We start from the raw sequence: 10,945 nt of genomic DNA on the forward strand, positions 1-10,945 counted from the left end.
TGTGACAGAACTTACAGTAGTTTCTTCCATTGAGTCAGCAGTTCCACTACACTGTGACAATAATGGAGCAGTCATACAGGCTAAGGAACCAAGGTCTCACCAGAAATCCAAACACATAGAAAGGCGCTACCACATTATCAGAGAAATAGTTGGGCGAGGCGATGTAGCCATGCAGAAAAAAGCATCAGCTGAAAATCCAGCTGATCCATTCACTAAGCCTATGTCATAGACTCAGTTAGACCGACATCTTGAGAAGATAGGTCTAAGATATTGTAATGAATGGCTCTAGTGCTAGTAGGAGATTGTTAGTAGTATGCCCTAGAGCATATCATTTAGTATGTATCTTATACATATTTTTATTAATAAAAGGCATTTCCACTTTTTCATTTATATAATATATTTATGTGTAATAGAAAAGGTCCATTGATATTTTGTTAGAAATATTATTCTTAAATTGTTAAGAATATGAGTGACAATATTTCTAGCACAAAGTATCATAAATAGGTTCACAATCGAGGATACTTCATAATAAGGACATGACTTATCCAGAAAGATTGTATTCATATTTGTTCCCAAGTTATTTATATGAGATATAAATAAGATGGAATGGTGAGTCTCATGCCATATAACAAACATGATAGGAACTTATAAATGATAAGTAGGCCGAACCAGTGACACTTATGACAAGCACATGGAGTTTACTCTTGTCAATGTTTTGTCATAAATCATATCAGTGCATATAATCTTTAGACCTGAGATAGCACAGTTATCTTGTATATAGGTAGTTTGAGTTTGATACTGCTTTCAAACTTGTACTATGTATGGGTATATAGGCATGTGTTGGCTCCTACTAGTTATATATGGAGGTAGGTGTTGATAAAGATGGAATCTGTTCCTCTAAGTAAATAGAGATAAAATCCTATGTTCATTTAATTGTTCTTAATGTTTCAAGTTCCTGGCCAGGATAGATAGATTTATTCAGAAAAGAGTTTCTGATGAGAAAATCTTTTTAATCAAGAACTGGAATTAAAAGAGAACATAATATTCATAGCAAATGGAGTTTGACATAAACCATGACTCCAGCTTGAGTTGGGATTTTGTAACAGAGAGATTCTAGTGCATGATTGTAACACCCCTATTTAAATAGCCTGGTATATTTCACTGTTCCGGTGACCGGAGTTGGTCCGGACAATTAAGGGATTAGAACCACACTTAAGACAACTAGAGAAGCCATAAGCACAAATAATTAGTAATGTTCAATTAGTTAAGTATAAATAAGAAAAACAGAACATAAGAGGTTAAACGAGCCGAGAGTCACAGCGATGGGTGACCTTCTCGGGAATGACTGCGAAGTCATTTTAAACTCAAATTTCGAACCGTAAAATGACTGCGAAGTCACAGCGGTCCTTAGGACCCTTATGAACACAGTGGAAAAGAGAAAATCACGAAAAAGAACTGTTAAGCCAGTCAAAGAATTAGGTCAGGGAGCCGGAAGAAATATGAAATTATTTGCAAACCGGGATGAATCGATGAGGGCAATTTGGTCAATTGACCCCGAGAGCTGACTCCTGACCTAACTGTCAAATAAAATTGGAGAAAAGAAAATTTTGGAATCGAGAATTAAATTAAAGAACCAATAGAAAAATAGAAAAAAAAAAAGAGAAAAATGAAAAAGTAAAAAGGTGATGACATCATGCATGACCTCATGCATGATGCCATAAATAAATAAATTAATTTAATTAATTAATTAGGTTTTTGTGGTCTTCCATAAACCAAAATAGATAAAAGAAAATAAAAGACAAAAAATTCATTTTAGCTCTTCTTCTTCCTTTGTGCCGCCCCACCTCCTCCTAAGTTCCTCCATGAATTTTCTTCATTTAAGCTTACACTTAAGCTTAAATTCCTTCACTTAATCTTCATAACTCCCCTAAAAACCTTACTAGAGCTTGCAATCTAAACTTAAGAACAAGAAAGAAAGAAGAAAGGAGGAGAAAAATTGAAGATTTGGTATTAAAGTTGAGGTAAGTGTATCAATTTAAAAGTTGAGATTTGATTGTTGTGTTTTGGTTTGAATTAGCTTGTAATATGTTTAAAATGAAAAGAAAAAGATTGTGAGGACCATTACTGAAATTTTGGCCTGGTTGAAGGAAGTATGATTTTGTATGGTTTGATGGATTTAAATGAGTTTATGGACCTCCATTAGTTGATTGATTATGGTTGATAGCTTTGAATTTAGTTAATTGCAACAATTAAGTGAGTTAGGGTTTTGGGACTTAGGGTTTGTGAACTAAAAATGTAAGAAATGAGTAAATGGCATCTTTGACCTATTGTGAAGTGAAATAATGGTCAATTATGACCAAATGAGTTGTGTGGGAATGGTAGGAAATTAAGTTCAATTCGGAGGTTGTATGCATGACCAAGTCAACTTTGAAGGACCAAAACTAAAATTTTACAAGTCCAATTGATATGGCACCAATTGGGGATGAAAATACACATAAAATGACACAATTTGCATTTAGGAACCATGCCAAAAAAGTGACCAAAACTTAGTGAACCAATTGACCAAAGTTGGATAAGAGCAGTCTGCCACTGTACAAACTGACAAAATGAACAGTGTTTGTTCTTTTGGTCATAACTCAAGCTAGGCAGGTCAAAATGACCTGAAATTTTACCTGAGGTTAGATGAAATATATTCCTAAAACTTTGATGAAGAACACAAGTCCAAATTCTGCCAGAAACCAAGCCATTTGGCCACCCTAAATTGGTAACCCAAATCTGCCAGCACCAAAATTACCCAGAAAATCAGGGTTGTTTTCCATCCGGCAGCCCTGGTTCAAATGGCCATAACATGAGCTAAAAAACTCCAATTGGGGTGATCCAAAAATGAGAATAAACTTAAGACATTAAGGAATATTTTCTATGAAGGAAGTTTTGTCAAATTCCAACAGTAAAATTACCAAAGGAACAGTGCAACTTGGAGCACCAAAACTAAAAATTTGACAATTTGGCCAAGAGGATTTAAGCTTTGAGAAAATGACCAAAACCAACAAATTTAATGACCAAAATGTGGTATGTGGGTGAAGTTGGAGTTCCCATACCGATTAAGCCTTAAAAAGTCAACAATTTGACTTGAATAGTGTAGTGAATAGTAACCCGAAACACAAAAACTTCGAGAACGTCAAAATTAGCACATTAAAGCTAGGTAAAAATGAAGTGAACTTATTTTTGGATTTATGCTAAGTTATGGTACTGAAACACTGTGAAATTGTGTGTTTCAGCTGAAAAAGACTTGGAGGCTCGGAGAAACTGAGTCAAGGCCTAGAGGCGACTCACGTCAGGTCTGTGCACAGTAATTTTTATTTGAATATATGATTCTTGAAAATTTGATTTTTTTTTTCAGCTAGTTACGAATTGTGTTGCCATTTATGATTGTGAATATGATTTTGAAAGCTTACCAGATTTCCAATAAATTATTTGCATAAATTGTTTTGAATTGATTTTATGTTCACACTTAGCATGACAGTATCACATTATTCCTCCTCCATTTATGGGGTTGAGATCGTTTATTTTCCTTCCTCTCTAGCTTGCCAGTTGAGGTTGAGATCGGATGAGTACTCATTAGCTAGCTAACCACCTCCCTCATTGATTTCGATTAATGGGGTTGTAGATTGCTTTATAGTGGTGTACAACACGGCATTGATCAGAAATTTTGTGTCATGGCTTAAGTTGTGTATGATTTTGGCAACACTGTGTTTAATGAATTATTTGACAAAATGGTGTTATTATGAGCTTTGATATTTATGAAATGTGATTGAGAAATATTTAAATTGTGTTTTGGTAAGGAATGATTATGTATCATATTTTAATTTTTTATTGTGCACCACTGAGTATTTTTATACTCAGCGATAGCTTATTTTGCTGTCGCAGATAAGAGCAAGGAGAAAGCAGCAGAGTGAGCTGCTATTAAATCGATGACTACTCTGGTCTTTTTGTATGGGTATTATTTTATACCCTTGTAGTTAATTTTGATGTAAATATAATAATGTTATATGTATCAATGTAAGTTGAGCAGTTGTAAATAAATTGTAATAATGTTATTTTGGATTTCCTTCTGTAAATTAATATTAGTACATGTGAATTTCATATTTTATGCTTGTGAATGGAGTTATTAAGTATTTTGAGATGATGAATTTTGATTTGGATTGTGGAATTGTTTTGAAGTGAATTGAATTGAGTTGATTTGTGATTTATTGGAGGATGGGAGCTGTGGAAAACTTTTGGAAGTGTTTTTTTTAGGTATTTGAAGAACGGTTTTCTCCAAATACAAATGGAACTCTGTCAAAATTTTTATAAAATTTGCGGCAAAATTAAAATGGACTAAAATTTTTACTAGTATTTAAACTTTGAATAAATGGTTTTTAATTCCTACCAAAATGCTCACCACTTTCAAAATGTAAGAAAATTGTTTTAAAATCCCTTATAAGGTACTTAATGAGTTATCGGTAGGTGAAGTTCGGTAGTTGTTTAAGTATTCTACGGGATCATGTTATGCCTTACAGAGGGGTAAGGTGTGACATGTTTTAGTGGTATCAGAGCATAGTTTTTTAATAAATTTTGACTATGTGTATGAACATTTTATTGATAAGTACAACTGCTCAAGTGTCTTTAATTGATACATATGACATATTTACATCATGAATATGCACTAACGGAGGTCAACCTCCTTGTGTTTGATCTCAGGAAGTAGAAAATATTGGAAAACGGAATGGAAGGAGGAGATCATTCCGAAGAACAATCTGTTGAGGCTGAGGTTCAAGGGGAAGCCCCAGCACTCCAGAATGTGAGTGGGTCAGCCACTCCAGCACCGCAGTTCTCTGCTCAATTTGTACAGCAGATGGCTGCGTTTTTCCAGTAAATGGCGGGTAATGTGCCACCCCAAGCTCAAATGCAGTACCTGCAGTACAACCACAGCCCTCAGCTCAGCAATATGAAAAATTGATGAAATTTGGGGCCATCGAGTTTAAAGGCACTGTGGATCCACTGGAGGCAGAACAATGGTTGGAAAGAATGGAACGAGTTTTCAGAAAACTGCAGTGTACGGAAGAGATGAAGTTCAAGTATTATGTTTCCTTATTACAAGGGGATGCATATGAATGGTGGAAGACCATCCCCCACAGCCTGGTTGAGCCACCTGTGCTGACATGGACAGACTTCCTGAGGGAATTCAAGCAGAAATGGGTTCCTGATGCATATGTAGATAAGAAATCGCAAGAATTCCTGAGTTTGAAACAAGGGGACCTAACCATAGTAGATTATGAGAGAGACTTCTCAAGGCTAAGCCACTATGCTGGAAGCTTAGTCTCCACCCCCAGAGACAGATGTAAGAGGTTTGAGTCCGGATTAAGGCCGAATTTGAGAATGAAAGTCGTGGGTTTTCGACATCAGAATTTTGCTGAATTGATTTCACAAGCCCTGGAATTGGAAAGAATAGAATCAGAAGGGGCAGTGAAGAAGGGTCCACAAGAGAAAGAGAAGACTGAAAAGACTACGGGACAAGCATCTGAGAGTGGCTCTGGAAAGAGGAAACAGTTTGGGGGATCCAGCTCCCGTAGATTCGGCAGAGGCAGATTTTCTGGCCAAAGATCACCCCGGTCTGGTCAGCTGACCCAACAAGCTTCTCGAGGATCTCTATCAGTACGACAGTGTGAAACTTATGGTAAAACTCATGGTGGGGTTTGTTTCAAGGTCACCGGTGCATGTTTTAACTGTGGATGGAGCAGACATTTCGCTAAGGATTGCACTAGTCCACGCCGGTCAGGATCTTTTGCTACATCCGAAGGATCAGCCCAAGTCTCTGCACCTAGAGGGTCACAGTCAGCTGCTAGAGGTAGAGGCAGAGGTAGGGGTCCTGGTAACACTCCTGGAAGTCAAAGCACTGTTAACCAACCAGCACCCAGTGGCGCACCAGTCAGAGTGTATACCATGCGTCAAAGGGAAGAAGCTGAAACATCAGACATTGTAGCTAGTAATTTCTCCATCCTTGACCAAGATGTGCATGTGTTATTTGATCTTGGCTCCACACATTCGTATGTTAGTGCTAGTGTGATGTGTTCTACTGCTATTCAGTGTGTACCAATGGACTATGATGTGCTAGTAACTAGTCCATTAGGCCAGGAGGTCAGGGTAAATAGGCTATATAGGGACTGTCCTTTGGTGATCCAAGGACACACTTTTTTGTCTAATTTAATTGAAATGCCCTTCAGAGATTATGACATTATCTTGGGCATGGATTGGTTAGCCAGGCATCATGCGATGATTGATCAGATCAAGATCACTTTTGGTCTTCCTCAGTATGGTGATGTAGTAATACATGGGGAGAGACAGTTATTACCTTCAAACATCATTTCAGCTGCACTGGCCAGGAAAATGATTAGAAAAGGGTGTGAGGTGTACTTGGCACATGTGATAGACACCTCAGTATGGTGATGTAGTAATACATGGGGAGAGACAGTTATTACCTTTAAACATCATTTCAGCTGCACTGGCCAGGAAAATGATTAGAAAAGGGTGTGAGGTGTACTTGGCACATGTGATAGACACCCAAGTGGGGAGTCCAAAGATCGAGGACATTCCTATCAGATGTGACTTTCCGGATGTGTTTCCAGATGAATTGCCAGGATTACCTCCAGAAAGAGAAGTACAGTTTGAAATTGATGTTATGCTTAGTGTGGACCCAATCTCCATAACACTATACAGAATGGCACCAGCAGAACTAAAGGAATTGAAAGTATAGTTGCAAGAGTTGCTTGACAAGGGCTTCATCTGCCCTAGTGTGTCACCTTGGGGAGCGCCAGTATTGTTTGTTAAGAAGAAGGATGGCACTCTCCGGTTATGCATTGACTATCGGTAGTTGAATAAGGTGACAATAAAGAATAGATATCCATTGCCCCGCATTGATGACTTATTTGATCAGTTGAGAGGTGCAACTGTGTTCTCCAAAATTGACCTGAGATCAGGTTATTATCAGTTGAGGGTACAAGAGCAGAGTATTTCTAAAACTGCCTTCAGAACCCGCTATGGTCATTATGAGTTCTTGGTTATGCCATTCGGGTTAACTAATGCTCCGGCTGCTTTTATGGATCTGATGAACACTATCTTCAGATCATACCTCGACCAGTTTGTTGTGGTATTCATAGATGATATATTGGTCTATTCGAGGAATGCAGAAGAGCATGATAGACATCTGCAGATTGTACTGCAGACTTTGAGGGAGAAATAACAATACGTCAAATTGTCGAAATGTGAATTTTGGCTGAAGGAGATATCCTTTTTGGGGCACATAGTATCAGCAGAGGGTATTAAGGTAGATCCTAGCAAGATTGAAGCCGTCCTTAATTGGAAGCCACCCAGAAATGTCACAGAGATTCACGATTTCAAGGGTTAATGGATACTACCGTCGATTTGTGAAGGGATTCTCCATGTTGGCATCTCCATTGACCAAGCTACTTAGAAAGGATGTGAAATTTCAGTGGACAGACAAATGCCAACAAAGTTTTGATGAGTTGAAGAGATGTTTGACTGAGGCTCCAGTCCTGACTTTACCTACACCGGGTAAAGACTATACAGTTTACAGCTATGCTTCTCACAATGGGTTAGGTTGTGTGTTGATGCAAGATCGAAATGTCATTGCCTATGCATCACGCCAGCTAAAACCGCATGAGAGGAATTATCCGACACATGACTTGGAGCTTGCAGCCATTGTGTTTGCTCTTAAGATCTGGAGTCATTATTTGTATGGGAAGAAGTGTTACATCTATACAGATCATAAGAGTTTGAAGTATTTGGGCACCCAAAAAGAGTTGAATTTGAGACAGAGGAGATGGTTAGAGTTGATAAAAGACTATGATTGCCAGATAGACTATCAGTCAGGGAAAGCTAATGTTGTAGCTGACGCCCTAAGTCGTAAGACTATGGCAAGTCTACAGGTTACTCCTTTGTCTTTGGTACATGAGTTGAGATAATTACATGCCAGTTTAGAGATTAATGATGATGGGCAGACAGCAGTTGCATGGCATGTACAGCCAGTGTTAATTGATCAGATCAGAATAGCTGCTCAGAATGATGAAAGGTATCATAAGCTGTTGGAAGAAGTCCGGCAGGGCAAGAAACCAGAGTTCTCAATCAGAAATGATGGTTTACTGCTACACCAGGGCAGAATGTGTGTTCCTAATGATGTTGATTTGAGGCAGATCATTTTGAAGGAAGCACATGAGTCTCCTTTTGCCATGCACCCTGGTGGTACAAAAATGTATAGAGGGCTAAAGGAGCATTACTGGTGGATGGGTATGAAGAGAGATGTGGCAGAGTTTGTATCCAAATGCCTGACTTGTCAGCAAGTAAAGGCAGAGCATCAAGTACCAACTGGGTTGTTACATCCACTACCAGTGCCAGAATGGAAATGGGAAAGAATAACTATGGATTTTGTAATGGGACTTCCGAGGACACAGAAGAGTCATGATGCAGTATGGGTCATTGTCGACAGACTAAGTAAGTCTGCTCATTTTCTGCCAGTCCGAATGGACTACAGTTTAGATAGATTGGCCAAGTTGTACATTGATGAGATTGTGAGACTTCATGGAGTGCCAGTGTCCATTGTATCAGACAGAGATCCTAGGTTCACTTCTAGATTCTGGGGTAGTCTTCAGAGAGCCCTAGGAACTAGATTGAACTTCAAGATCTTGCATTCCACCCACGCATGCATGGCCACCGAGAGGGTAATTCAGATCTTGGAGGACATGCTACAGGCTTGTGTGATTGAGTTTAAGGGTAGTTGGGATACACACTTGCCTTTGATTGAGTTTGCTTACAACAACAGCTACCAATCAAGCATTGGGATGCCTCCATATGAAGCTTTGTATGGCAGAAAATGTAGAACTCCGTTGTGTTGGGATGACGTGGGTGAAAGAAAAATGATTGGACACGAAATTGTTCAACAGACTGAAGAGAAAATCAGGGTGATTAGAGATCGACTTAAAGCTGCATCAGACCGTCAGAAGTCCTATATTGATTTGAAAAGAAGGGATATTGAGTATGCAGTGGGTGAGAAAGTTTTCCTCAAGGTTTCTCCTTGGAAGAGGTTTTCCTCAAGTCCTCGTTTTATCGGGCCATATGAGGTATTAGAAAGAGTGGGTCCTTTGGCTTATCATTTGGCACTACCTCCAGAGTTGGAGAAGATACATAACGTCTTCCATGTGTCTATGTTGAGGAGGTATCGATCAGACCCATCTCATGTATTACCAGTAGAAGAAATTGAAGTGAATCCAAACCTCACATATGAAGAAGAACCCATAAAGATTCTGGTTTATAAGGTGAAGCAGCTACGGAACAAGCAGATACCATTGGTAAAAGTGCTGTGGAACCATCATTCGGGCCAGGAGGCTATTTGGGAATGAGAGGAGGACGTGAGGAGACAACACCCACAGCTGTTCAGAGATTGATACCAGGTAAAATTTCGAGACGAAATTTATTTTAAGGGGAGGAGAATTGTAACACCCCTATTTAAATAGTCTGGTATATTTCACTGTTCCGGTGACCGGAGCCGGTCCAGAAAATTAAGGGATTAGAACCACACTTAAGACAACTAGAGAAGCCATAAGCACAAATAATTAGTAATGTTCAATTAGTTAAGTATAAATAAGAAAAACAGAACATAAGAGGTTAAACGAGCCGAGAGTCACAGCGATGGGTGACCTTCTTGGGAATGACTGCGAAGTCATTTTAAACTCAAATTTCGAATCGTAAAATGTAACGCCGCGGTCCTTAGGACCCTTATGAACACAGAGGAAAAGAGAAAATTACGAAAAAGAACTGTTAAGCCAGTCAAATAATTAGGTCAGGGAGCCGGAAGAAATATGGAATTATTTGCAAACCGGGATGAACCGGCGAGGGGCAATTTGGTCAATTGACCCCGAGAGCTGACTCTTGACCTAACTGTCAAATAAAATCGGAGAAAAGAAAATTTCAGAATTGAGAATTAAATTAAAAAACTAAAAGAAAAATAGAAAAAAAAGAGAAAAATGAAAAAGTAAAAAGGTGATGACATCATGCATGACCTCATGCATGATGCCATAAATAAATTAATTAATTTAATTAATTAATTAGGTTTTTGTGGTCTTCCATAAACCAAAATAGATAAAAGAAAATAAAAGGAAAAAAAAATTCATTTTAGCTCTTCTTATTCCTTTGTGCCGCCCCACCTCCTCCCAAGTTCCTCCATGAATTTTCTTCATTTAAGCTTACACTTAAGCTTAAATTCCTTCACTTAATCTTCATAACTCCCCTAAAAACCTTACTAGAGCTTGCAATCTCAACTTAAGAACAAGAAAGAAAGAAGAAAGGAGGAGAAAAATTGAAGATTCGGTATTAAAGTTGAGGTAAGTGTATCAATTTAAAAGTTGAGATTTGATTGTTGTGTTTTGGTTTGAATTAGCTTGTAATATGTTTAAAATGAAAAGAAAAAGATTGTGAGGACCATTATTGAAATTTTGGCCTGGTTGAAGGGAGTATGATTTTGTATGGTTTGATGGATTTAAATGAGTTTATGGACCTCCATTAGTTGATTGATTATGGTTGATAGCTTTGAATTTAGTTAATTGCAACAATTAAGTGAGTTAGGGTTTTGGGACTTAGGGTTTGTGAACTAAAAATATAAGAAATGAGTAAATGGCATCTTTGACCTATTGTGAAGTGAAATAATGGTCAATTATGACCAAATGAGTTGTGTGGGAATGGTAGGAAATTAAGTTAAATTCGGAGGTTGGTCATGCTGCTAGCAGCATGACCAAGTCAACTTTGAAGGACCAAAACTGAAATTTTACAAGTCCAATTGATATGGCACCAATTGGGGATAAAAATACACATAAAATGACACAATTTTCATTTAGGA

This window comes from Hevea brasiliensis, chromosome 2 (genome assembly GCF_030052815.1).
Source record: "Hevea brasiliensis isolate MT/VB/25A 57/8 chromosome 2, ASM3005281v1, whole genome shotgun sequence".
NCBI classification, from domain to species: Eukaryota; Viridiplantae; Streptophyta; class Magnoliopsida; order Malpighiales; family Euphorbiaceae; genus Hevea; species Hevea brasiliensis.